At 36.5% G+C, this 14,435-nt stretch overlaps 1 protein-coding gene across 3 annotated transcripts in view; it reads left to right on the forward strand.

Moving 5' to 3' along the window:
- Positions 1-14,435, forward strand: part of SOX6 (SRY-box transcription factor 6) — a 370,313-nt gene that overhangs the window by 60,103 nt on the left and 295,775 nt on the right. The window contains exon 3 of one of the 3 annotated variants that reach the window (XM_068194092.1): positions 1,867-2,029. The exons of the other annotated variants lie outside the window; for them this stretch is intronic. The gene's annotated coding sequence lies outside the window, so the exon portion shown is untranslated. The remainder of the gene's footprint in view (positions 1-1,866; positions 2,030-14,435) is intronic. 3 annotated transcript variants of the gene reach the window in all.

Here is a 14,435-nt window from a genome sequence, read left to right on the forward strand (position 1 = left end):
GATTTGGACAATTTCAAAATAGGTTGGTATTTCATAGTTTAAAATGTCAAACATGCCAATAGCTGCAAGCTTAAGACTGTGCAGGCTTAGAACCCAATAGCTCAAAAATTCTGCATCTCAAAAATCATAATTCAGCCCTCAGAAACCTGTTTCCCAGACCCAAGTATATCACTGTAGGGAAGTTCTGCACTACATTAATTTCTTCTTAGACCAGTGAGGTGGAAGCATGAAATGGAGCCTCCTTGGCTTCTCTGTATTTTGTGAGAATATGGAATAAATACATACCTTCTGGCAGCAGTGAATGCACCCTCACCCCCAGCCTGGCCCCAGATGATGTTTATGGCAGTACTGGGGACGCTGCTGCAATAATGGTTGTTTATATGCTTACCAGACCCAGGAAAATGAAGATGTGAGTGAGTTGGAAGGTTGTAGATTTGCTAGGGCACTTTGTACTTTTCTTTCCCGTTGCCTGGATTAGGTAGGGATATTAACAATGCGTAGTTAGCTTTGATGGGTCATTGTTCCCAGATGCAACTGAGAGTTGCCAATAGACTCTCTAGGCAGTGATCTGATTTTTTTTGTTTTGTCTCACCAGCTGCCATGCAGAGATGCCAGGGGATACAGTGCCTCTCCTTTCTGCCTTTTCTCTGCACCTTCTGTGCCATTTGCGAATTGAAGGACTGAGGTCATGCCATGGACTTAGTTTACAGAGCCTGGGGAAGGGCTGGGTCTGCAAAATAATTTCATTATCACTGCTGAAAAAAGATGGTATTCATTTTAAGTCTCAGGGTCAGAGACACGGGTGTAATAAGGGAGACAAGCCACTACCTCAAAGCTCAAGGATCAGAAGCTCAGGGGGCATTTCTAACATTTCACACAGAATCATAGAATATCCTGAGTTGGAAGGGACCCACAAGGATCATTGAGTCCCACTCCTGGCTTTGCACAGGACAAATCACACCCTGTGCCTGAGAGCATTGTCCAAATGCTTCTTGAGCTCTGGCAGGTTTGGTGCTGTGACCACTGCCCTGGGTTCCAGTGCCCAAGCACCTCTGGAAATCAGGAAAACAACCTTTTCCTGATATACAACCTAAACTTCCCCTGACACTATTAGAGCATTTTGAATTTCCCTACTTATCCAGTATATTGAGACTGTATTGGTGATCTAATGCAAACTGCTCAGGGGTATATAATACATATGTGATTAAGGCCTTAATTCAGCAAGGTGCTTTAAATACTTTGAGGTACTTCAATGCAATAGATAGGACTTTGCAGGACTTAAAATCCTGTGAATACTGATGTCTTTGCTGTGATAGTACTGATTAGGTAAGTATGGCTGCTGGATAGCTCTTTTTAAAAATTAAATTACTGAAATACCATGTTTTTTAGATCTTCCTTTTAGTCCTTCTTGGAGTTGTGGCAGATTCTTTAGGATGTTATCATTTACATTTTATAACAAAAATGTAGTGAATTGTCTTGTCTCATTTCTCTTGGCAAGTCAGGAAACTGTCATTAACATTTTTCATCAGTATTCTGTTTAGAGTTTTCTAAACTGAACAGTATAGTGGCAACAGTTCATTTTTAGATGCTGTTACAGTTCTTTCACATCTTTATAGTACTGTAGTAAAGCTGAATTTACTGGCTACCTTGAAAGCGGAGTAAGGCAGCATTAGAATCTACATTAAAGTGATTCAATACTCTTTAGAGGAAAGCCTTCTTAACATGAGATCAGATACAGTATGTGTTTTGGGGGTAGTTTTATAAGGATTGCCAATAAACTTGAACGCTACCAACAACAGCTGCTTTTTGAAATATTGTGCTGTCCAGCCCAATGAAATTTAGGGGGTTTTTTCTTTGCCTTGTAAGCACATGTGATCGACATTAACATTCAGGGGAGCAGCACCTGCAAAGGGAAGGGAGGCTGCATCCTGGAGGCTAATTTGGTGGTGTAACTTGGTGAAGATGGGAGGGATCAACTTCCATGCACTTGTTTCTCCTTGAGAGTTAGTGCCAGTCTCCAATCTCTGGGGTAAGTACGACACTCTGATGTATTTCTCCTAAATGTTCTTCTTGGTGGCTGTTTAGATTCTTTCCAGTTTGGGTGCAGAGAGAGGATATTTTTCATAAATTTTCATGAACTAAGAAAATGCAAGATCTTCAAGGTCATTCAGTGTTTGAGTCCAGGCAGGTTGACCTGTGGTTGTTGCTCCAAGTTTTATGGCTATGAGCAGCTCATTTCATTTTTGTTTCCTTTCTTAATCTTTGATAATTTAATTTTTTTTTTAAACTATACTCATAGGAGGGATGGCAAATTCTGGTGCCCAAAAGAGGGATTAACCACAAATGGCTCTAACAATGCTTTCAATTATTACAATTATAATTACAGTAGTTGTAGTAACAACTGCCACTGCTTGTATTACCATTCAGTAGGGGCAATTTTAAACATGTTAATAACTCTCAAGCTACCCACATTCACTGTGAAATATCTTATTGCTTTTAAATGGTACATGGTTCTCCATGTTCTACTTATTCTAGAAATTATGCATGTTTCTTCCCTTTTTAGCATTTTTCAATAAATATGTACCAAAGGCTTGTTTTCAGATTAGGCTTCAGCTGTAGAAACATCCCCTTCAGCAGATCATAATCTTAGGGACTATTGCACCTATATATCTACAGGATAAAACTTGGAGTTTTTTTGTGTAAGATGTGTTCATGCAGTTCCCATCTAGTGCAATAGAGCATTTAGTGTTCATCAAATAAATGCTTTCACTACCTTGAATGCAGTAGTTAGATGTTACTTCTTTCAAAATGTGACAGGTTTTAAATTTTTTAGGTCAGATTTCATAAGTTAATTGCATTGGAGCCTTAATAAATTTTGAGAGTATGACAAATGAATGTCATAATCAAACAGAAACATATCAAAAAGCAAATGAAGATTTAAAAAAAAAATATTGTCTCTGATTCAATTAAAGTTTTTGTTTTACTCCCAAGTAGGAACTATAAAATTAAGTGAACACCAAAATAAGTTTCTTCTGCTATTAACCAGTTGCACTAATTCTACGAACTGAAAAACAGCAGGGATGTAAAAAGTAATTGACCATTCATTGTTAATATAATCACAATACTACCATTAATGACTATAGTGGAAAAATGAAGTATTACAAACTAAACAGAATAAAAGAGAATTATTTTTGCAGTTAAAAAATAGAATTGGCAATTAAGAGTTAACTTATTAAATTAAAATGAACTGGTGATAGAACATAGATATAAGTGGTACAATATAAGTTCCAAGATCTAGAAATATTTTTTGTTTTATCCAGCTGCAAACTAAAACTTTATTTTGTGGAAATGGTATTTATAGTAAATATATTAAACTTTGTCATTATAATTTAATATTCATTGTTGAGAATGCTCAAAAATTTTGAGAACTGGTGTTTAATCTTCCGGTTAGAAGTTCCCGAATAATTGGATAGTGCCATTAAAACAGGTATTTTTACCCTTCAAGTAATGCATATGAAAAGTCACTGAAATATGTTACAAATATGTAACTCTGTCCAGGGAAGGTATAAGTGATATTACTAAAGGGAACAGTTTTAGCCTTTAGCTCTTTGCACTGAAAACTAGATTACTTAGCTGAGTCAAACTCGTTTTCTAGTTTCTCTGCCAAATTTGACCAAAGATTTCTTTGGTAGTGTTGCAAAAGTCTATTTGCAAAACCATTTTCTAAGCCTAACAAAGCTGAAAGAAGTGTTGAATTCTGCTGTCCTAAAGTGTTCTTTCTCTCTTCAAAGATGTAGGATTACAATTTTTAGTAATTTTGTGAGTGGAAGGGAGAGGTTACCTGGTGTTAGGGAAAACATTTTTTTTTAAGAATTTTTTTTTTTTTAAAGAAAGCAAATACATGTCTCACCAGAACAACCTCCTGGAATAGACCCTTATGCAGTGTTTAAGGCCAGTTTATTTGAAACAACAGGTCTGAAAACAGGGAGAAAAGAAAGAAAAGGATGATTCCTAATTACAGCTATTTCCTGGACCGTTTCTCTGTTTAGCTGTCAAGATTTGGAAAAACCTTAGAGTTTACAAACTCTAAACTCTAAAGGTGATCCCAGCTGTCAAGATTTGGAAAAACCTTAGAGTTTACAAACTCTAAACTCTAAAGGTGATCCCAGACACATCCTGTTCTTGGTTAAAGGTTCTGCTATATCACTGCTAGGACAAAAAAGTGAAGTGCCTCTCCACCAGCTGCAGAGAAAGAAGGTGATTTGAATGTTAATGAAGGACAGAAGTTTCATAGTAACAGAAAAACAGAGGCTCTATAGATAAGAGAATATTTTCCCAGGACGTCTCAGTCTGCAGTTGTTGTAACCGGAGGAAGTAATATTACTAAGGAAGTATTTAAATGTCTTTAACAGATATTAGATGATGAAGTGGAGTAGTCATTATATTCCTATCCCAGCTCCAGTGCATGAGAGGCCTATTGAAACAAAGTCTTTTGAGAATATCCACTTAGTCCTGTTTCTAGACTCCCAGATTAGTTTGGGCATCCTATTAATCTACAGAGTTCTAACACAAAAGATTTCTCAGAGAAGTTGTTAAAGTTTCTGTTTAATATGGTAACAAAGATCATAAGGTTCAATGTTTTTATAAATTTAAATGCTGACACTCCCCTCCTGCCCTTCTGTCTTGGCTGGAAAAAAATCCCTGACCCAACAGCACTGAAATTGTTCCCTGATATTTCCACGTGAGTTTTTTTTCTGTGTCTTTTACCTGACTGTGCCCTTGAATTGTTCATAGCTCTTGATGCAAACATAAGAATTCCTTTTTACTCCTGCTTTCTGTTTGGTTCTGATCATTCATTGTTTCAGGAGCCCTGTGACACAATCCATTCTTTTTGACTGTCTGATCCACTCATGTTGATAGTCCTACAAACACAAACTGGCATTCAGGGCCTTCTGTGCCATTGCCCCTTTAGTGTTAGAGTCAACCTACTTATACTTTGAGGTATTCAAATCACAGAATGGCCTGGGTTGGAAGGGACCTTAAAGATTATTTCATTCCAACCCCCTGCCATGGGTAGGGACACCTCCCACTAGGGCAGGTTGCTCAGAGGCCCATTTAACCTGGCCTTGAACACTTCCAGGGATAGACCATCCCGAGCTTCTGGGGCAACTGGTTCTGGTGCCTCACCAGCCCCATAGTGAAATTTCTTCCTAACATCTAATCTGCACCTCTCCTGTTTCAGTTTAAGTCATTCCTCTGTGTCCTGTCACTAGATGCCCCTGTTAAAACTCCCTAGTTGGCTTTCTTGTAGCCCCATTTAGATACTGGAAGGCTGCTTTGAGGTTTCTGCATAAGGTTTAGTTATTATTAAAAGCATTATTATTGGTGTTCTCAGCAGCGGGTTTTTTTTTTTTTAAGCAGATTAACAGGAAAGTAGCAGTGAGTTCACAATAGCACCACAGAATTGCTCAGAGAATGGCTGTGAGCCTATAAAGGTACTGCATTTGTCATTCTGATGGATGATTTTTCCTGCCCATGAAATAAGGGAAGTAATCCTTCCTCATTCTTCTTAGTTCTCCCTAAGCAGAGGCATATATTTAGTTGCCAAACTCTCCTTTCCATTCTTCAACTAATCCCGGGGAAAGATGGAAATATGTTGAAAAGCCCATGACACATGGTAGATGAGCAGTTCTTTGCTCCCAGAGCACTCATCTGTAGTTCTTGACAACCTTACGCTTTCTCTTGCTCTTATTTAGTGTCTTGATGGAATTGCTGTGGGATCCATTAAGACTAAATTTCTGCCATACATAGGAGATGTGTGGCTTTCTGGAATAATAAAGCCCAATACTGGCTCTCTGAATACCCAGTAGAGAACAGAATGAAGATCAAACTGGCTTAAGCTACAATTGAGGAACATGCAACAAGTGGTGTCCTTCCAAAATGTCTTTCTCTGTTGCTCTCTGTTGACTGCCTCTTACCTTGACCTGATAGATTTCAGATAAATATTAATAATACTCACTTTGCAGGAGAAAAAAAGGGAGCTCTGTAGCAAAGTGTTATTTCAAAATGTTGATTTGTTAGGACAATGGAACAATGAGCTCTCTTTTCCCCTTAGGTTCTGTTTTTTTGCTTTTTTCCACATCCCCACCCTGTAATTTCTTCTGTGTGAGATGACAAACTCTGAAAAGCACTTATAGTCAATAAGCCCATTTAACTTTCTAGCTAACTATCTTCAAGTACCCACTGTTGTTTGTTACTGATATCATTACCATAATATCTGAGTAGCTTCCAATATTTTTTTTTTAATAATGCTAACTTTAGATCATTTAAAAGGGGGGAAGTGAGAGCTTTGCTCACAGTTTCCAGTCAGGATTGGAAACTCATATACAGAATTTTGAGAATCCTCTCTTGCATCTTATAGTGACACTGGTCGAAGATACAGAAATTATAAGTTAGGTTGCTTTTTGTTTTAGTTTTTCTTTTTTTTTTTTTTCCCCCACAGGATACGTCTGTATTCAACAAAAAGGGTGAATTAGCCGCTACTAGGGGGGTTGGTATTACCAGTACAAGTTCAATGGAATTATTTTGATTTGCCTAATCTGAATTTAGCTTTATACCTCTAAACTATATCAAAGTGACTTTTGCGAAGTCACCCCTTTTATTTATTCATCTCATAAAATTAGTAAAATGTCAGTGGTGTCATGGGATCAAATATGCAAATGCTCCTTCTTTTTCCTATTTTTACTCTTGTACGCTTAAGGTTAATTTTGGATGGATACTAGAAGCTAAGTGAGCAAGTAACATGAAGAGCTCTGGAAGTTTAGACATGTCATCCTGGCTCTTGTCTTTAAATATAATGCAATCTGTTGTCATGTGCTGGTAATGTCAAATGTCATCTGAGCATTCTTTGGACTATTTGTCTCCACGTGCTACTGGCACATGCACATATTTCTGTCCATTTTCTAACCATCCATACTGGACTTTTCCAGTGTTAACATCCATTTCTGAATGCAAACCAACTCTGCCAGCAAGAGAAATTTGTATCTGTTCCATGCATTAGTACAATCATGACTTAAAAGGCCACTCTTTAATTCCTTACAGCTAAAGTTTCTTCTTACTCTATATTAGAGTGTGAAGGTGTCTCCTTTTGAGGCAATTGATTTCATACTGTTTTACATCTTTGATTTGTTCTGTCAAATGGTATTGGACACAAAAAAGCCAGAATTTTCCCTGGTACAGCCTTAAGCAATGTTTCTGTGCAATTACTGAGGTAGAAAAAAAAAGGAAAAGGGTAATAATTCTCAATGCTTGTTTTCTTACAATAGAAGGTATGTGCGTAAATCAGATATGGACTATAAATCAGAGTTATTTTCATTAATTCTCTGGTTAATGTTTTGTTCATATTTACAGGTTGGAAAGATGATTCTGGAGAACAGCTGAGTAGGAGGATTCTTTTCTGTAGTCAGCCCTGACTGATAGCTTTGAAGCGATCTCCTTTTCTGTCTGTGAGAACATATCATTCTATAGTAGATGGGATCTGCTGGACATGCTCTTGAAGAAACAGACAAGTTAGCAACATTTTCCACTGGCAAATCTCCAGGGAAAAATATTTCTTATAGTTCTTGTATATCTTTATACTTCATCTGCATGATTTAATTTTTGCGTCTCAGTAATCTGCTTACAGGGTAGAAGTAGCTGCAGAGTTAAAAGTGGTCCCAGCTTTTGACCACAGAATGTTTTATTCCAGAGCACTTCTAAAGTATCTGAAGACTTAAAAACCACAGTATCAGTTTCAAAGTGCCAGTTTCACTCTGTGTATCTAGGGAATGCTTCAGAGACCTGCCTCAGACAACCTTAACAACAGACCCTACCAGGACCTCTGTGACCAGTAATTTCTGCCAGAAATCCCAGCAGATTTCTGTCAGAGTTTTTGCTTTAGGTTTGACATAATTTTGAAGCCAGCCTGGTAGTTGTAATAAGTTTTACAGAATGCTGGAATATGTGAAAAATTCCTCTTAGCTCAATTCAGGAGTCTAAATCCTTCTGCAAGTTTAAAGTAGCAATGTTTATAAGTGTCCAAGCCATTTTTTTTAAAACTTGATGAGAATTCACATTTGTAGTTAAATCTGAATTTTCTTCTTTAGGATCCTTTAAAATACATTATAAAAGTTTGCTGTTGAAAACAGGATGAACAGAGTTTTGCTAACAGACTAATTTAAAGTTTAATCAGCCAACTGCACATTTTAGTATTTCTGAAGCCCAGAGCTTCAGTGGAGCTCAGATTGCCCTGTGAAAATGCATTTGTGCAATAATTCTATTTCCTCCTTTTTAACTGTTTTGAGTACAGCTTCAGTGTGCTATGGTGACAGAGAGAGGAGTGGAGCTGCCTCACCCTCTGAGCAAATAGCTGAATCCAGGAAATGCAGTCCTTGGTGGTAAGCTCGTGGAAAGGGATCAAAAGTATTCTGTCAGGTAAAAAAGTTAGGGAAAGCTAATTTATTCTTTCATTTTTGAGTTTTTTGAGAGTTGCCTTTTCAATATTTGCTCCTTCGAACTGTGAGCTGGGTGACAAGTTGCCACTTGTTTGTCCTATTCTTTGGTGTGTTCTTAAAACCTTTGGGATATCAGTTCTGAAGATTTTATGTGCTACTCTGTCTTATTGCAGCTAAACACTAGGTTTCTTTCAGTAGAATACATTAAATGCGTATGACAGGGAAGCACAAAAAAATACAAGGAAAAAGTGAACTGGAAAATGAAATTCATTGTGGTTTCTAATAAGTAAGAACATGTGTTTGCTATCTGCTATCAAATATTGACCTATGGTGAATTTTTTTTTTTTCACTGAATATCAAAGACAGAAAAACACCCACAACCTACCTTGTGCCACCAGCATGGATTTGCCATTGACTTGCATTTATTGGCTCCAGCAAAGCCATTTTATTTGACTGCAAACTTATTTTTTCACTTCAGGAAAATGAAACTTTTTTATCATGAGTATGTTCAGCATGCCATGAAGAAAACTTCTTTCAGCTCTTACTTCATTGCTTCTGGTTTGTTCTGCAGTATAGTGAGATTTTTACATCAGGAGTGTGTTCAGAACGTGATGTAATTGACCTAGACTGGAGCAGGAGAGCACAGATGTCCCAGAATTTTGGAAATTGACTGCAAAACAGACCAATTCCTTAATTTACAAGTAAAATTTACTACAGTTTAGTAATTTTAAGCCTTTACATTACTGCAACCTGCTAAATTGCAAAGCCAGGGCATAGTTAATGAAATAAGCAGTGTCTTCTGAAGGGAAAGCCAGAGAACCTGGCAGACAGCACTAAAATGCATAGGTAGAGGTAGAGTTGTTTAGCAAATGGGAGGTACCTGTTCTAAGAATTGATTATCACATTACATACACAATATGGATTATTATTTATTTATTTGATTAGTAAAGATACTTTCAAATATATTATATATTTAACTATTATCAAGTAGTTGTATATGAAAAGCTTAAACTCAGTTAGAACAGGAAGACTGATTCTATGGATGCAGGACAGGCCTGACCCTAAATGACACAATCACTATCCACTTTTAATAATTCAGATGAGGCTTGTGGTCCTAGAGCAATAAATACAATCTTGGAGCATCCCTCTGCACAGACTAAGTAGGAATTGGCAGTTGTGGTGTTCTGAAGGATACACTGCTGTGCATCAGTCCAGCTGAAGGTTGATAATTAACTTATGTTAAAGCGTTGTAGTGAATCAGTAAGAAGTAAAAGTATTCAAGGCATGTGCTCTGCTGTAGAACTCTAAATAAAGGCATTGTACTTCTGTTGGTACACATGCTCACAAAAAATGAGCATACCTGAGGTTAATATTTTTCATGAGCAATTTTTGCTGAATGCTCCTTTTTGGTTCTTCTTGTCCTTGATTTTTGTTGGATAGACCTTTGATATTTTGAAATTAGGATGTAAATTGGTAGGACACATCTAGGACAAGGAAATGGATTCTTATCCAAATTTTAAAAATAAGAACAATATGGTTTAAGAGCCAGCCTCCTCAGGTGAGTCTGCAGGAGTCATTTGATGCAGTAGATGAGGCAAGTTTTACAAATGACATAAACATACATATAAGTCAATAGTTTCAGTTTCGGCATCCTGTACAAAGCAAAGCACATCTGGATGAGTGATCTGATTTGCTTTTGTCCTGCAAAGCCATGAAGTCCAATTTGTCTTTCTGATGCAGACCATCCTGGGTAGATGTTCTTAAAAGAGGAAAAATGGACACTTGGCAAACCTAGCAGATATTTTTATACACTCTTGGAGCTGATAAGAATAATCACAGATTTAAACGTTACCTTGCCTTGCACAGACACCAGATTTAATAAATGGCTTTGAATTTTTCATGAATCACTGAGCACCCTGTTTCACTAATATGACCAAGGTTTTTGGTGGGGGAATTGGGAGGAACAGGACTATGAAAGATGCTGTAAGGCTACTGATGGAGTGTCGTATAATTTTACTAGTTGCATAACTGCTTTTAACTACTAAATTCTCTCTGATTAAAATAACAATCGAGCTTGTAATTTTTCTGAACAGCTGCTGCTACAGGGGGTCATTACCTTGGAGAGCTTTGAAATAATCGTACTCCTAATACATGAGTTATGTAGTCTCATGTTTTACAGCAATGCACAAAGTTTAAAGTCTATAGTAGAATGTTATTTGAAAGCTGTCAAACCATGTTAAAAAAGACTGCATCGTCAAAGGCCCTTGTGGCCAGGATTCAACATGTAGCCTTGTCTTACTCATTATAAAATGCATGTTTATAAAGTTCCACAGAGCATCCAATTCCCAATTCACTTATATCAGCAAGACTTAACTTGCTCATTAATCTAAATTCTTTTGCAACTTTAATCTACATGTTTAATTAATCATAAAATGAGGCGGTAAGTAATTTCAGCAATGTGTGGCTTGTTATCAGATGCATTTAATCACTCTTCTGTGAGCTCATTTGGAAACACCTGAAGATGTCGAGAGCAGTTTGAATAAGCATAAATTATTCTTTGTCAGTGTACTTCACTCAACTAATAAGACATTAATTTAAAAGGCACTGTTCGTCATTTTTAGATCTTCACCAATATTTTTAGCTTAGCAGTATAAATCTAATTGTACATACTGTATGATTCCCAACATAGAGCCCAACATTGAAGAGAGTAAGAGTTATATTGAATTCATTTTTCTTATTTACATGTAATTATATCATGTAATTGTAATTTGAATGAGGATTAACCATAGGTATCAAATCTGTTAACTGTTCAAATGTTTTTGGAATAAGCTGCTAATTACTTGAAATGCTAAAGAATATCAGATGGTACAAAGAGTTATAGATTCAGTTTTTGCTTTACAGATAATAGCTCTTGTCATATTTGGAACACTTGTCACATAGTAACTTGCTGTAGATATATCTAAGTAGCTCAAATATAGGTAGGAATAGCTTTCAAAAATATGGAAACAAAGACTGCAATATTGCTGGGCCCATTACATGAATAGCTGCTCTTTCATGTGCTTATGTGGGATTACATTGAATGGAAAATAATATTCCCATTTTTCCTAGTCACCTAACTATTATGTAGTTGGTGATGGCATTCTTAAAAAAAAGACATGACCTCAGAGCATGTATTTCAAAGGAGCTGAATAAGTCATATATCTCTTCATGTCGAGAAAACGGGAATAAAAATCACATTTTATTGAATGCCATCACCTGTCTCTCTCTGCTGTAAGAGAGGATGACATTCTGTAAGAATAATTATTCCACTGGAAGAAAATATATTTGCTTGCCATGGAGCATCTCAGTTAATCTTGCGTTTGAACAGTGGACGACATTCAATAGTTGACTGGTATGTTCCAGTACGGATCAAAACAGGAAAGGGGAGGATATACCATTTTGCCATGAAGTACAAATCACTTCCCCAATTTTTTTTCTGCTGTATTTTATGTCTGTGAATGAACTCTTGTTTTCTCTGACAGAGCACTGCTCTAACAAGAATAATATTGCTGTAAGTGCCCTGCCATGTTAAAGTTGCCGCACCATTTATACTATAGCAATAAATTGTGGCAGTTGATCCTTTTTCCCCTGCCATCTACGTATTCCTTTCCACTACAATTTAGGTTTTATTTTTATTCAGCTGCCTTTTGCAGATGGAACTGATTGTTTGTTTCTAGAGTGCTAAGAGTTTGAGAACAGTAAACCTTTTGCAGCATCATATAGCACCTATCACCAGGCTGGACAGTTTAACAATGTTTTATGAAACCACAAAAAACTATGTACAGATTACATTTAGGGTCTGACTAAAACACATACAAACAAGGAAATATGAGCTGCTTCTAGGTCTTGCTCCGTGTAAACGTTTATTTCAGCTTATTTACTCCATAGACCATAATGAATCCTTCCCACGTGTTACTTGGCCTGTTTTAGTCTGCAAAATGTCTCTTGAAACACCTATGGTTGAGTTCCAAGATAAAAAAGAAAAAATCTTAGTTCAGTGAAGTGAAAAATAACCAGTTCAATTTTTCTGTAATTGCTCCTAAGTTAGAGAGTTATCAATGCCTGACTGTAAATAATTCAGTATGTGTGGATGGAGGATTTTCAGGAATCTTTCAGTCTGTTGCTGTGTCTATAATTTGAACCATTGTTACCTATGTTCAAGTAGCTAATTTTTTTCTGTGGGTAGCCCAAGATGAAAACTCATTATTTTTTTTCCCCCCTTTTTTTTTTTAAATTTAAATTTTTTTTCTAGATCATGGACAACCAGAGCTAAAACGTGAGAGTGTTGTAAGAAATCTTAGAACAAAAGGCATCATTGTTATCATTGCTTTGTTAGATAGCTGATATACAACTTGTGATAACTCTAAGAAGAAAAACACATGTACTTCATTAAGCAGTAAGTTAATTTGTGAAGTTTTCTACTAATCACATTGGCCTTTGAAGGGAACCTTCTAATCACTTTTTTATTTAGAAATTGCAGAGAGTTCATGCTAAATAAATCCTATTTGCATAGTATATTTTGGCCTTTTCTAATTGTTTGGATGTACCTGTTATCTGCTTCAAGCCAAAAATATTTATTGACTTTATGGGCTCATATGGGATGTTTTAAATGGAAATTCTTCATAAAGATACAGCTTTTACATTTGCAAAAGCTCATGTTTTCCTTTTGCAAATGAGAATCCTGTCTTTGACAGGAAAAACTTGCATTAAATTCCAGGGTTTAAAACGTCAATGAACAGTCCTCCCTTGAAGAAGGAAAACAAATCGAAAGAATAATTTTTGCCTCATCAAATTTGTGACTTTAAAGTTTGCATTTCCAAATGTTTCTGTTTCTATGACACTTAAATGTAAGATGTAAGACTCCTTGAAAATGTACAGAAGAAGATGAGATTCTTCTGCTTACATTGCTCTGTCATGGCTTGAACAACAAATCCTATCCCAAACCCTGAAAATCCTACATTTGTAAGAGGTGGCATCATGGTGTTCTGCCATAAATCTAAACTTTGAGAAATGGTGAGACACCATAACAGCAGAGGTGCTTGTATTAGAGCACCTGATTAATATTACTTAAATATTCCAAGGCAGACAACAAAGTTCTTGAAGAAAAAGATAAAATTGCTCAGCCCTGGTTGCTTCGTATCATTTTAGCTCATAGTGCAAATTCAAGTAGCTACGTGGAAGAATCATGTCTGGAAGCCATATAGCAAGTGAAATAGCTAAATTTTCCCAGAAATGGAGGAATAGTCAGTAGATGCCACAGAAATTAGACTGAATCTGTGGAATGCTATGTTACAAGGCCACACCTACAATGAACAAAGAATTGAAAAGCTAGCAATGACTTGAAAAAACAAGTATTTTTATTAGCTGAACACTCTCCTAAAAGGGAAGAAACATAGTTACAGTTCTCTCAAAGCATTATTTTCTCTGATAAATATGACTGTGAAATATTTAATTTTGAAAATGTCCAACTGGAGGGAAGTGCTCATCTATGGTTTCTAGAAGTGTACTTGCAGTTTTTTAGCTACCTTTGAGTGGTTAGGCCTCATTATTGTTAGAAAGCAAAGGATCTGGCAGCCAAGCACAACTTCAGTTTTGAAACAAAATTTCAAAATGTAAATCTCTTAGCTGAGGGCTGTGAATCTTATGTTTTTTCTACTAGTTATGTGTGATTAAGAGACTGTTCCCTCTTTTACCAAAAGGTGAATCTGACTCTTCTGCTTGTGTCAAAATATGAATTTGAATTAATGACCTTTTCCTGTTTCTAAAGAAAGTGCCCCACTCTGTGCTTCAACTTTGTTCTTTGTGGGATGTGAAACTTCTGCCTGTTGCATGAAAAACAGATGTTGTGCTAATTCATTTGTATGTGAATTTCTGAAATTTTGATGCTTGAGAATGGTCATTTGG

This window comes from Anomalospiza imberbis, chromosome 6 (assembly GCF_031753505.1).
Source record: "Anomalospiza imberbis isolate Cuckoo-Finch-1a 21T00152 chromosome 6, ASM3175350v1, whole genome shotgun sequence".
Lineage (NCBI taxonomy): Eukaryota > Metazoa > Chordata > Aves > Passeriformes > Viduidae > Anomalospiza > Anomalospiza imberbis.